Consider the following 13,266-nt stretch of genomic DNA (forward strand, 5'->3'; position numbering starts at 1 on the left):
ATTAAACCATACGAAAATTTCCTAGCACCAACACTGAAGAATAAATGTGTTGATTAGTGACCGTTAATCGATAATTACTCTTATTCTTAATTACTGACGAATAAGAAACGCGTCTAATAGTTCAATCCAGTTAGGATAGGCAGACAAAAATGTTTGGAAACGACCAAACCACACGTTCATTACTCCACAGATAACGTGGAGAAATCTCGCAATTAATATTGAATAAATTCTTTTTAGTGGTAAGAATTAAAGAAAAATTAAGAATATTGTTTGCTGCGTAAATAAATCGTTCAAACTCGTGCACGTTATTCACGTGATGATTGTAATTTGTATGACCGTGTGATAATACAAAAACAAATTACGGCCCTGGTATGCCATGAAACCGTTGTTTGAGATGTGCAAGATCAAATAGACTATCCGGCAGCTTATAATACCTCTTCACAAGTGAGTTGAAAGTAAAATCAACTTGCTTTACTAGAAAATTTTATTATTGTGCATGTCATGTGAGATTCATGCTTTCTTTATGTGAGAAAAATCATTCGCTCGAAAACATGGCCAGGTCCACAACGTGTAACTGACATATCAAAGATTCAAAATATATGCTCCCACTATTGATCCCTGCTGTAGTTGATATATCAGCACCGCATTGGTATAACAGTAGCTAACGGTTCTCCGTATTTTTACTACAACAAAAATATTTTGCAAAATAATTTCTATCAAATACTATTAAAAATAGCGATACGTGGATGAAATGGATGTACAATATTTCGAACAAAATTTCAAATCCGTTGAATACAATTAACTGTTTAGAAAGGTCATGCAGAAAAACATCCTAAGTAAACAATTTATCTTTTTACTTCTAGTTTATATCCTTTTTTTAAAAAGATAGTTCCTACTCACAGTAAGTGTTTTGCAACGATCCGGATTTCGAGCCTTTTAGCTCATCATCAGGTTGAAGGATTTCTACAACTACGTCTCTCGACATGAATTGCTATAGTGAACCGCTGATACCTCCGCCAACGCGACGTTCCAATTAGCAGCTGATTTTTTTAATGGCGTTCAATTTGAACGTGCGAAACGCGGAAATTATAACACAAATAAATATTATACTTAATATTATTAAATTACTATAAAAATAATAGCAATTAAAATAAATTAGTTTAATTATTTGGATGTTTGATGTTATTTATGTACATATGTAAAATGGGAGGTAGATCAAAATCTGTTATATTATTAATGCATTTATCACCATGATAAATTTTACATTTTTTAATTTCAAATTTTTCAAACCAATCTAGTTCTTTCCCTTTGTTGAAACTATGTAACACTCTTGTATTTAGATTTTAATTGAAATTATGTTTTGTTTCTTTTTGATGGTCCTTAAATTCCGAAAATTTGGTCGATTTAGGCAAAGGCAAAAAGCGGGGTTTACCAACTCAATTGTAATTAATGTGATATTAAATATATAGGACAAAGCGGTAGAGAAATAAAAACAAGAGTAAAAGAACACTTGTCTAAATCGACCAAATTTTCGGAATTTAAGGACCAACTAAAAGAAACAAAACATAATTTCAATTCAAATCTAAATACAAGAGTGTTACATAGTTTCAACAAAGGGAAAGAATTAGATTGGTTTGAGAAATTTGAAATTAAAAAATGTAAAATTGAACATGGTGATAAATGCATTAATAATATAACAGATTTTGATCTACCTCCCATTTTAAATATGTACATAAATAATATCAAACATCCAAATAATTAAACTAATTATTTTAATTGTTATTATTTTTATAGTAATTTAATAATATTAAGTATTTACTAGTATAATATTTATTTGTGTTATAATTTCCGCGTTTCGCACGTTCAAATTGAGCGCCATTAAAAAAATCAGCTGCTAATTGAAACGTCGCGTTGGCGGCGGTATCAACGGTTCACTCTGGCAATTCATGTCGAGAGACGTGGTTGTAGAAGTCCTTCAACCTGATGATGAGCTAAAAGGCTCGAAATCCGGATAGTTGCAAAACAACTTACTGTGAGTAGGAACTATCTTTTTAAAAAAGGATTGAACACCACACTCACTCCATCATTTATCATTTCTAGTTTATATGTTTGCCATGAGCAAAAACTTTAGGACCGAAAATTTTTTGACCTGCAAAACCCAACAAACTTTATACGAAAAATTACTGCGAATAATTTTAACATAGTGAACTGTGAAGTTCCGCTAGGCCACACAATATCCAACGCCCCTTTTAATCTAGTCCTAAGACACAGTTAAAGCTTTTTACTACGTGACTAACCTCAGTGTCCACAACGACCTCAACATTCCTTTTTTCAACGAACTGATCCATTCCCCCGTCTCCATTCCACACCAATCACTCAATCTATCCTAGCTCTACTTTCAAACCCTATCTACACGTTTTCTTTTCGAGAACCCTCCACGTCGCCTTAAACGACACCTCACCCCTTAATCTGTTACATTGAGTGCTAGCATGGCTGGCTTCTAGTGTAATAAAATGTGCCGTACTTCATCCGGGTGCAGTGCTAGCATTTCATTTTTAGTTGCTAGTTGCTAACACATATGTGGCAAACGCTGTAGCACCTCTCAACACACGTACCGGGTCAATGCGATTTGTAAATATGTATCAAAACACTACATAATATATAATAATGTACAGATGGTAATAAATAGTATTTCTTTTAAAAACATTACTAAAAGTATAATCTTTTATTACACTATACAACAATCATTTTATTTATAACAAATTTTATCGCAGCTTTGTTTCTATAATATTTAATTTAGATATTATAAAAAAAAAATAAAAAAATCAAGAATTTTTGCTTAAAGCGCAGAGGACCGGTGATGAGCACATGATGTTTGTCGGCTCATAAATTATTAATACAATACAATACAATTTAATTTTTTTTTTTTTTTACTCACTTTTCGAACCGTACTAGGATTAAATTTAATTTTGATCAAAAGCAGCTCATTTTTTATTACCTTTAGTCCCCATATGATTAGCTTCTGCACATGATATTACATTCGATTTTATTAAACATTTGTTAAATAATTAATTTGGGGGACAAACTTCAGCGAGTCTTCTACGAGCATATTGAAAGAAAATTCGTTTAGGTTGAAACTGCTGTCTGATCACATTACGTGATTGTTTCCAAAGAAACTCATAATATTTTCCTTCCGTCGACGAAGTACACTTTTCCTTTAATTGCAAAAGTACAATTTCATTTTTGTGTTTAAGAAAAAAACTGTAAGAAATCCAATTACACAAAGTGACTTGTGAAAGCAACGGGCTAAGTGTCTTAACTAGCTAAAAGGTGGAACTTGCTGAGATGTCCATGAAACAAATGAGAATTCTAACACAACGGGGCTAAAAATCCCATTTTGAAATGGTTTTAATTATTACCGTTTACATATTATCCAGCAATAATATAATTAGCGTCATGTATAGAGAACATTATCATAGTATAACTACTTTATGGAAATTATAAAAATAGAAATTATAAATGATGGGGTGAGTGTGGAGTTCGATCCTTTTGAAAAAAGTAACCCCAACTACTTTATGTCCACGGCTGTACTTCACATATCTTAACAGTCAAATAAAGATTACTTTTGTTGGTGGTGGGATAGCGAATTTAAAGATAGGCCAGAAGAGATTTTCAAAATAAAAACCCCGGCGTTTTAAATTTTAATTAAAGTTATTTTTAAATTTCCATCTCTATTTTTACATTAATTTTTTTGAATGTTTTTGAAAAGTACACCCATCATCTGCTTCTTATTTTTTTATGATGAGTGTTAATTCCTGAAACGTCCAAAAAACCTGATGTAAAATAAAGCAGCAAAAAAGTGAAATGTTCTTGTTTTAAAAAAAAACTCGACAAATTTTAAATATCGAACAATAAGTCATTAAAAATCAATTTTACATAATAGAAATTATAAATTAAATTTGTAATTTATTTTATTACGTTATTTCTACGGTATAATAAATTATTATTTTTGGGCATTTATCCACGAATTCTATAAATGTTTAAATGTGATAGTTAGAAGATAGAATTCTATTCCAATTTCTCTGCTATTGTTGATCTGTAATTTGAATTTGTTATTAATTGCATTAAGCTTACAAATATATACTGGCAAATATTTTGCAGTTTTAGAAAATAAGGAAGAGACTGAAGAAGCGGGAACACAAACTACCAAAAAGAAGTTTGTTAAGAAGTTATCGACGACAATCAGAAAATCTAACAAAACATCATTTTGGGCAAAACAAAATATCCAATTTACTTTAATGTTATTAGAAACACACACATACGACAGATCTTTATCGTTTTTGTTCTTATTATTCCATAGATTTTAATCAAAAGGGGAAAGGAAGAATAGGAAAGTCTTGAGATTTTTCGGACACTTCAACACCGGAAATGCCAAATTTAAGTTATCCACTAACAGATTCACATCCTGCGTTAGCAAACGATAATACCTGTATTTCTGCTTGCACGAATATCTTAGTTGCCGATTACAATCAAAACCTGCCTGGTATTTATAAGTTAATGCGAAATCACACAAATAAAATGAGAGAGATGATTAAAAATAAAATTCATAAATTGACAAAAGTTTAAAAAACCTAGGTAATATGTCATAATTTAAAATTTTTACATACCCTTCAAATAATATAAAATGATTTTAATATAAATTTTCTGATCATGACTCGTCTTTTGAGCTTGAATTAATTGCGATACAGTTTTGCCGAACCTGGCTGTGTTGCAGGTTTAGTATGTCCGAGCGCCGTTTTCATTAGCGGAAAACAAGTTCACCCATAATTATTTTTAAAAAATGGTTTTCTCCATCAAACATCTCTGGTCCGTCTATTCTCGCTCTTGATTTTTAACCTTAGTTTTCAAACTAGTGAAGATGTATAAAAATCCTTTACAATCAATCGCAAACATTAAAATCACATTTTTATAGAATCATCCTTAGAACCTCTTAAATTACACGTCATTATAATCTATTTTACAATCCATTTATAATAAATAAACTTATAAACTTGAAAATAATTTTTTCTCGGTAATCGGAAGCCATTTCAAATATTTTCTCTGGGCTTTTCATTTTGACGATATCGCCATCTCCAGCTGTACCAGTCCTTCATATCGGAAGAGCAAAAATTGCTACATAAACAATATAATTTTTATAAACAGCGGTCAACAATCATTTTTTACAAATTGTAGTGATAAAATTAAGAGAGGAGTGTACTCATTGGGATTGAGTTTTTTCCCAATCACCCCGGTTGATCTTTATCTTAGTCGATTAAAAAAACATCTATTTTAATGATTGTGATCATGGACTGCCTTTTTTATTTTACCATTTCTTTGGAAATATCTAGGAAACAATTGTTCTGCTGCTATATAAAATTGATTTTTTGTAATGTGGATTAATAGGACATGGATATACTTTTCATTTCGGGGCAGTGATTTATCAGGCGATACCTGCCAAGGAAGTTACATTGCTTTCGCGAATTTTTTTAAACACATAATCATGTTCAATTTGGCAATTGATATATTTCCAGTTTTTCATTATTGTTACGATCATTTATGCATGAACAATTCAAGTAATACTTCTAAAAATACATATTAACTCTTAATAATTTGATTTTCTTTTCTAATGATAATTCAAACAACTTGATAATTTGAATTATTTTTGTGACCTTTTCGTTTCGAATTATTAATAGTCGATTATTTACTATAGGTATTTAGAGTTTCTTTAATCGACGTAGTTCCAGCAATATTTAGCTGCATTTTAACATATAAAATAGCGAAAGACGAGCAATGCACACCACTAGCAGACCACAAAACAGACATTTCATTTAAGCTTAAGAAGTATAAATTTGTGTTTAAAACTGTTTAATTACTTTTAGATTAGTAAGTTATTGAGTGTTTTAATATTAAAAATCAAAAATTCGTTTACCTATCGTTTTTGTAGCATGTACGACTGCTTCACGTTACCCTTTTGCATACGTGAATAAACGGAGTTGGATTTCAGGTAGAAAATTAATTTGACTTTAACAGCAGAGCTGGACCATTTTTCCATTTTTAATTAATCCCCTGCACGTTTCTCATTACACAGGCTTGAAAAGGCCACGCCACTCTTTTTTTTCATATAGACGAATTAATTTTACATTTTTATCTTTTAAAAAGTTGAAATATGTTTATATATAATATAAAACGGTAGGAGTTTTCTGCGATTACAGTTTGTTTGCTGGGCCTCCAATAAACAAAATTATTCTTTGCGGCTGCCACAAATATTTAATTATTAGTATTCACTTTACTCGCAGGAAATCAACGCCAAAGAACGCAACGTACATTTAATGCAATCCGCTCGACATTTGAAACACATATTTTACACTTCACGATTGCGGTTAAATTGGTCGGTTGCCGCGTGGTTTAATTCGTTCCTTTGCTCCGCGGAATTCCGTATGATACCTAAATGAGAAGTACTGCATAAAGGGCATATGAGAAGGAAAACCAAAGGCCGCAGTAGTCTCCCTTTGTAAAGAGCACTGCCGTATTATTCAAATTTGTCACTAAAGGATTCGAGAGAATATATAAAAAATTAACAGAGAAGTTAATTAACTATGAAATATTAATACGGCTCGCTCTTATTTTTATATTCGTAAAATAAAGTAAATGTATGTAAAAATAGTTACATAATTCATAACTTTGTACAAGGCTGCTATAATTTGCCCAAAATTTGTTCTTCATGAAACTGATACACCCTTCTTTTCGTAAACTAGGTTTCAACTTTCAAAGTAGCGTCGGGTATTCCGCGAGTTGTTTTAAACTTGAACATGTACAATTTGATGTTCTCCCATTATCCTGGTCAGTCAGTAGAATAGAATGGAATAATTTATTACTTGTATACCAATGTTTGCAGTGAGTTTCCCTTTTGCAACAATTACTTCTAAAGTTAAATAAATCCATATTTAGGCAGTACAACTTAATTGTTGGTGAAAATGAATAATAAACAGTTACCAGTCAGTAAGAAAACATCCAAAAAGAATAAAGAAACAATGATAGTAAACTTCTGACTAAATTGTGAACAGATAAATGAAAAATATTTTATGTCAAAAAAACGATACCAATTAAGGATAGGAAATTTCTGCACCTCAACCTGAGTCTGTCCTAGTTGCAAGAATCTTCACCGATACCAATTAACATAATTGTATCCTTATTTCAATTCTAAAGCTTCTGTCTATTTCTGATTTGATCACAAAACAATAAAATTTCTAAATTAAATCAAAATTAACAAAATTTATTCTGTTGATAAAACACGATTCCAGCTAGCATAAATGTCGAGAAAAACTCAATTAATGGAGTTTTCTTTTTCATGAAGAAAGATGGTAGAGAATTGAATTAGGGTCAGCCCGAGGTTGATGCTAAGTTGCCATCAGTTTCTTTACAACTTTTCCCCGATTTTGTCCGTAGTTTATGGAATTATCACCCTGGCAACAAGTAGCCAGAGGCAAATACGTTATTATGATTTTGACAAGCCCCTCCGGACAATTGCCCCTAACCTCAACTCGAGCTATTTAAAATTCGATTTGGAAAGTAACTTTAAGCCCCGTCGGTCACAACGCGAAGAACGGCAAGGACTATTGCTTTCCCAATATCAAAACTCGTTCATCGGCATTTATCACTAAGTATCATTTTTATTCTTTTAAATTCTGTCAGAGAGTCAAACAACCACACGTTTTCACGCCAATTTAGTAAACTACTAATAGATCTAAATTTGGACTGTAAAAGTAAGTCAGTAATAATATTATTAAATCCATTATAATCTATNGCGTGTGTGTGTGTGCGTGTGTGTGTGTTTTATATATATAATATTATTGTCAAACTTGTATTAGAGAGTTTAATTTTATTTGAATAAATTACTATTATTAAATTTCATGAAATTGCTTATGAGACCTGAAGTTTATAATGAACTTTACACTAAATTATACTTTTTTTTGTAAAATTCCATGAAAGAGCAAATTACTATATACACAAATCTTGCAAACGCACTATTCTCTCTCTCTCTCTCTCTCTCTTTCTCTCTCTCTCTCTTTCTCTCTCTCCCTCTCTTACTCACTCACTCAAACATACACACATACACACACACACTCACTTACATTCACTCACTCATTCATCAATCTCTTTCCTTTCTTCTCTCTATTTTTATACAATCATTATAATGTCCATTTGATTCTCTTTATAAGACACATGAAGAATTATCCATACAGTCATATTTTTCTTAAACCAGAAGAAAGTCAAATTAAATATTTAGTCGGAGGTACATTAAACCCAGACAACCAATCAAGTATTTTCGAACAAAGTTACTTTATCTTGTTTCTCAGACCGTTTTAACACCTTAGTCACATGAAGTGTAAACCTGATAAAACCGTGATTATTTTATTTTAACGCGCTAAACTGATCAATTTGGTGAATTAACACGGTGTTTTTATCTTTCAGAGAAAGACCTCATTTTCCAAACTCAACCGCACACAATTTCACTAAGTGGATCATAACAATATTGTATGAAAGCTTAGGTTCTCCTTTGTTCTTGGATTGCAATTTTTCCCGCTTAGAAAATATAATCGTTGAGCAGCTTCAACCAAATTCCGTTCAAACACCAATATTCAATTTTCGGCAATTCCGTTACATCTTGCAATAAACAAAAACTGTACTAATGTATACAATAATGTAATCCAACAATAAAAAGTGTAAAAAATGTACTATTAAATGTGGCTTAATTAATAAATATATTAATAATATATAACCGATTATGGTGAAATATTAAAAAACATATTATTATTATTATTATTATTAATGTATTAAAATAATGTTTATTTTTATTATACGTAATATTTTAGATAAAATAAAGAGAAACATTAATTATATATAATTAATTACATATAACATACCTGTTTTTATTAAATAATAAATTGATAAATAATTTTCAATTATTTTTCTATTTTTTAATAAAAAGAGGTTGTAATAAAACATTAGTATTTAAACAAAAAAAATTGAATCTGTTGTGGCAGTATGTATAGTCTCCCACAAAGGAAAACCTGAAGGTGACTTCAGACATGGGGGATTCGCCGAATGCCGAGCAAACGTTCGCCGAAGCCCCACTAGGGGGGACGGCTTACTGTCAGTTTTCTTGTCTGCTTCGAAGTGTACGAATATTCGTCACTTAACCGAACTCAAAGCATTCGGGGATCAACTGTACTGTTCTTAAATCGATTGTAATCATCAATCAACAGTTATTATTTACTTCTATCCACTGCTATTTATTTTTATAAACAATTCCTAACGAGTCTAGATGTACTAATAATGAACGAACAACAGAGCGTTATTTCCGTTGGCCTAACTTTACAATCTTAAACATCAAGCTGAACTAATAATAACGGTTCTCTTCCGAATATCAAAAATCTGAAAGAGTTTTTCGATGTGCGGAAACAGACATTGATACTGTGAACCAACTGATGATGAAACAAGTTCGAAATTTTCTGATTTTCCTCTGACCACGTTCGAAAATCCCAACGGTTTAGTATGCCAATCGACATTTGTGCAAAGACATTAGGCGCCTGTCCGGAGTAATGTTATAACGTAAAGCCCTTCCTACATTTCGGAGAGAGGAATTCGGATTTTCGCGAACTTGCTGTATTCAGCTATTCAGCTTCTCTTAGAAATTACGCTGCCATTTTCTTGGTGATGGACAGCAACGTCTCCCTCATCTTACGAGCAACACGAATAAACGTTTTGTGGTTTTCTCTGAGGCGATCAAGAAGTTTCTGAGAGTACACCTCGACTGCACGACACGCAATACCACCACTATCAATAAAGCAGTCATTCATATCAACTCGCTGTTGATCGAAAAATGTACTCTTCTTCGAATGGAATACTGAATGTAAGGAATAGGTACTATTGTAAAATGATTTACATCCAAAAATTAAGATCTGCTCTCATAATGCGAGTTTGACAAACAATGACAGAATGTAAACGAAAAAGGCAATTAATATTTACTTTAGTAAAAAAGCAAATTATTGGAATTAACGAAACAAACGAAATGCGTTTTTCCAAACTGACTTTTTTATCTCAACCAATACCTTACATACACATTAATTAATTGAAAGAAAGACGTATTTGAAATGTTGAGGTTGAACTGGGCCTGAGGTACCGTGTATAATTTTACTCCAAAAAAGGTACTTTTTTTATAGAGTCTTTGGTTCAACAGAAATTCAGCCGGACCATGTAAAAAGGACGCCCTGTATAGTTAAAATAGTAATGAAGATAGATGGGTTTTGTTATTTTACACGTGTAAACGTGTTTAAATTTTGACTACATACCTGTAACTTGTCAAGAATATGTGATATGTCTATATGAATGTAACATCAAATCTCTGTAGACTCTGAAGGAGACGAAATATATCGTCGAAAGTGGCGTTGGCATAAATAAATTTCTCTTTTAAATGATAATATGAAATTATTTTAGTCTTGTATAGAACTTTAAAAAGCTTTTTGCATTTTCTAAATAGAGGAACTACGAACCTACGAATTTTGAAATTTAGCTCCGAGTCTCCTAACTTCTAACGATAACTTTCGTCAAACACGAATAACTTAAATAATAAATTTTCAATTATTTTTATTTTATTTTTTACTACTAAGCATTGTTCAGATTTTAGAAAAGTGTTTTCCAAATTCCTAATTCACGCATAGAGAAAAGAATGGTCGGTAATTGGTAATTATTCTTATGAGGAAAATGTGCGGAATTCAATTTTACCATGGAGGTGGTTTTATATAATTATCTGATAAGGCTCTAAATCAATCCATGGAATAAAATTCTCCAAACAGATGGTTTGTTTCAGAAAACCTTTAGAAAAACAAATTTTCGCCTGAAAGAACTGATTTATACAAATCAAAGAGAATAAAAAATTTAAACTCTCCACAAATTATCTCTTTCAGGGGGCCTTTCTGGGTAAAAGGATATCGTCCTTTAACGAAAGAAATGTGCCATATTTTTTTATAACCCTGCCACTGAGGGAATTTTTATGAAAGCGAAAAATACGATAAACGATAAATGTATCGATATGTAAAAATTCCCAACTTTAACTTCATAATTGTGTACGATAATATTTTGTTTCACTTTGCTCAGTATAGTATGTTCCTATGTAAACGATTTTAGATTTTTTTTTAATACAACAGAATCATCAATATATTTATTCAGTACTGGTAATATTGTTTGCCAGTTAGAAACAAGTTCCTCCTTTATATGACAATTTAATGCTTTGCGTTATTGCTTAAACATGAATTTAAGTGTTGGAAATTGCTTATGATAAAAATCTAGTGAGCTGTAATCGACATTCTTTGATTCGACCCACTTGGAGAATGGCGCCCACAAAGCAAACTAATGGTCTCGTCGGAAAGGGTATCGGGTTTCCGATTTGTTTTACTTCATTAAAGCTTTTCCTCCGTATCTAAAATCTCATTCAAATTCCCAAATTAATATCCAGTCTCGGATTACACTATTATTTGTCACAGCGATTTTTCTCTCTTTTCCCGTTTGGACAGTGAAGAAGGGATTTCGCAGTTTTTAACGGGTAACGATTTTCGTTATTGTTTGGACTTTTACTTTCTTGTGCTTAAGAAAAAAATGACAGACGTACAAATTGCAGTGGTCGTTATTATTATCTGCGTTATCAGGGAAATTTTGCGTGAACGCTAAATTGAATGAACTACATAAGCGGATAGTTAATCTAAGATCTGAAATAGCGCACTACGTTATTTGTCAGCAAAGCAGTTTTGACCCTAAGTGGCCCAATGCAGGTTCAACAAAAGTTTTTTTTTGTGGAAATATTGTCGAATTTGAAAAATAATATATATGCACAAATAAAATAAAATAGTCTATTTTATAGTTAACATTTTACAATTCGTACATGCTTTCATGAGTACGTCTTCTAAGAATATATGTACATTTGATGTTCCAACATTAAAATTTAACTGTTTTATTTACATACGTAAAACAGGCCCTTTGGCTCAAACGCCTAAATGCAATTTAAAAGCTAAAATTCCAACATTCAGGTACAGAATGGGGTTATAATGAGTATGTATATCGTTAACTAATTGCACTGTAGTATTTTAGTTTTTGCTAAAATTGTTAAGCTAAGGTAAAAGCTTTTTTAAAAAAGATTTTTCACACGTTTCATCCTCAATTTTATATAATCTAACTTGCCACGAATTGCCCGGTAATTACATTGGTAATTATTTGTTTACTTTCTACGTATCAAGCTATCACCTCCTCAGCATTTGCCAAACTATCATCAGCAATCTAGAGAAAATCCATATCATCAGTGAACGGTGCCTTTGTTTACAGGCTTGTCAGATACGACTATAACCTGAACTACTACGAACTTCCCAAGAAATTTAGCGTTGGCAACGTTATTTGAAAGACGTTAAAGATAACGATGGTATGGTATGGTATGGTAGAAAAGGATACTAGGAAATGGGGTTTATACTCCCCAGGCACTGCAGCCTTCTGGCTTATTTTACCTTCCGAGTTCGTTAGTTCAGTGCAATAGACTCAATCCTTCTTCTTAGAAGTATCAGGTCATTGACTGTCGCTGCTGCAATTTGATTCCCTAAGTTTTTCCGTACGTTAGGTTAAATCTGCATTGAGCTGTTGCTTCGCATTCGAAGATGATATGAGTGGCTGTTTCCTCCTTTTCATTACATAATCTGCAAACGGAATCATCGTTGTATATACCAATGGTGTGTAGATGTTTTCTCAGATGCCAGTGGCCAGTAGTCCTACCACTCCTCTGAGTTTGGCCCTCTCCGCTTTTGCCAGTCTTGGTGAGGGTTGTTTCATCATAAGTTTACTATGCCTACCACTCCTCTGAGTTTGGAGAATCCACTTCTCCTTTTGTTTTGTTTGGATCCATTCTGCGATGAAGGATTCTATATTTGTTTTTGTCATCCCAAGAATAGGTTCGGGGCCTATGTATGGTCTTGTAGATCCTCCTCTGGCCAGACTGTCTGCTTTCTCTTTACCCAAAATTCCCCTGAGCCCTGGCACCCAAGATATCATCAGGTTGTTGTGTTTCCCCAGGTTTTGGAGATTTTGGATGCATTCACTGACTAATTTTGATGTGATTCTTTTACATGCTAAAGCTTTAATGGCTGCTTGGCTATCTGATCTTATGAGGATTTTTTTGTTAGTGTAACC

The 13,266-nt window shown here is 32.2% G+C and overlaps 1 protein-coding gene across 4 annotated transcripts in view; it reads left to right on the forward strand.

Moving 5' to 3' along the window:
• The window catches only part of LOC106664675 (cyclic nucleotide-gated cation channel alpha-3), a 177,540-nt gene that overhangs the window by 108,456 nt on the left and 55,818 nt on the right, over positions 1-13,266 (forward strand). The gene's annotated exons all lie outside the window — the stretch shown is intronic.

This window comes from Cimex lectularius, unplaced genomic scaffold (assembly GCF_000648675.2).
Source record: "Cimex lectularius strain Harlan isolate CLEC.00 unplaced genomic scaffold, Clec_2.1 scaffold301, whole genome shotgun sequence".
Classification (NCBI taxonomy): Eukaryota; Metazoa; Arthropoda; class Insecta; order Hemiptera; family Cimicidae; genus Cimex; species Cimex lectularius.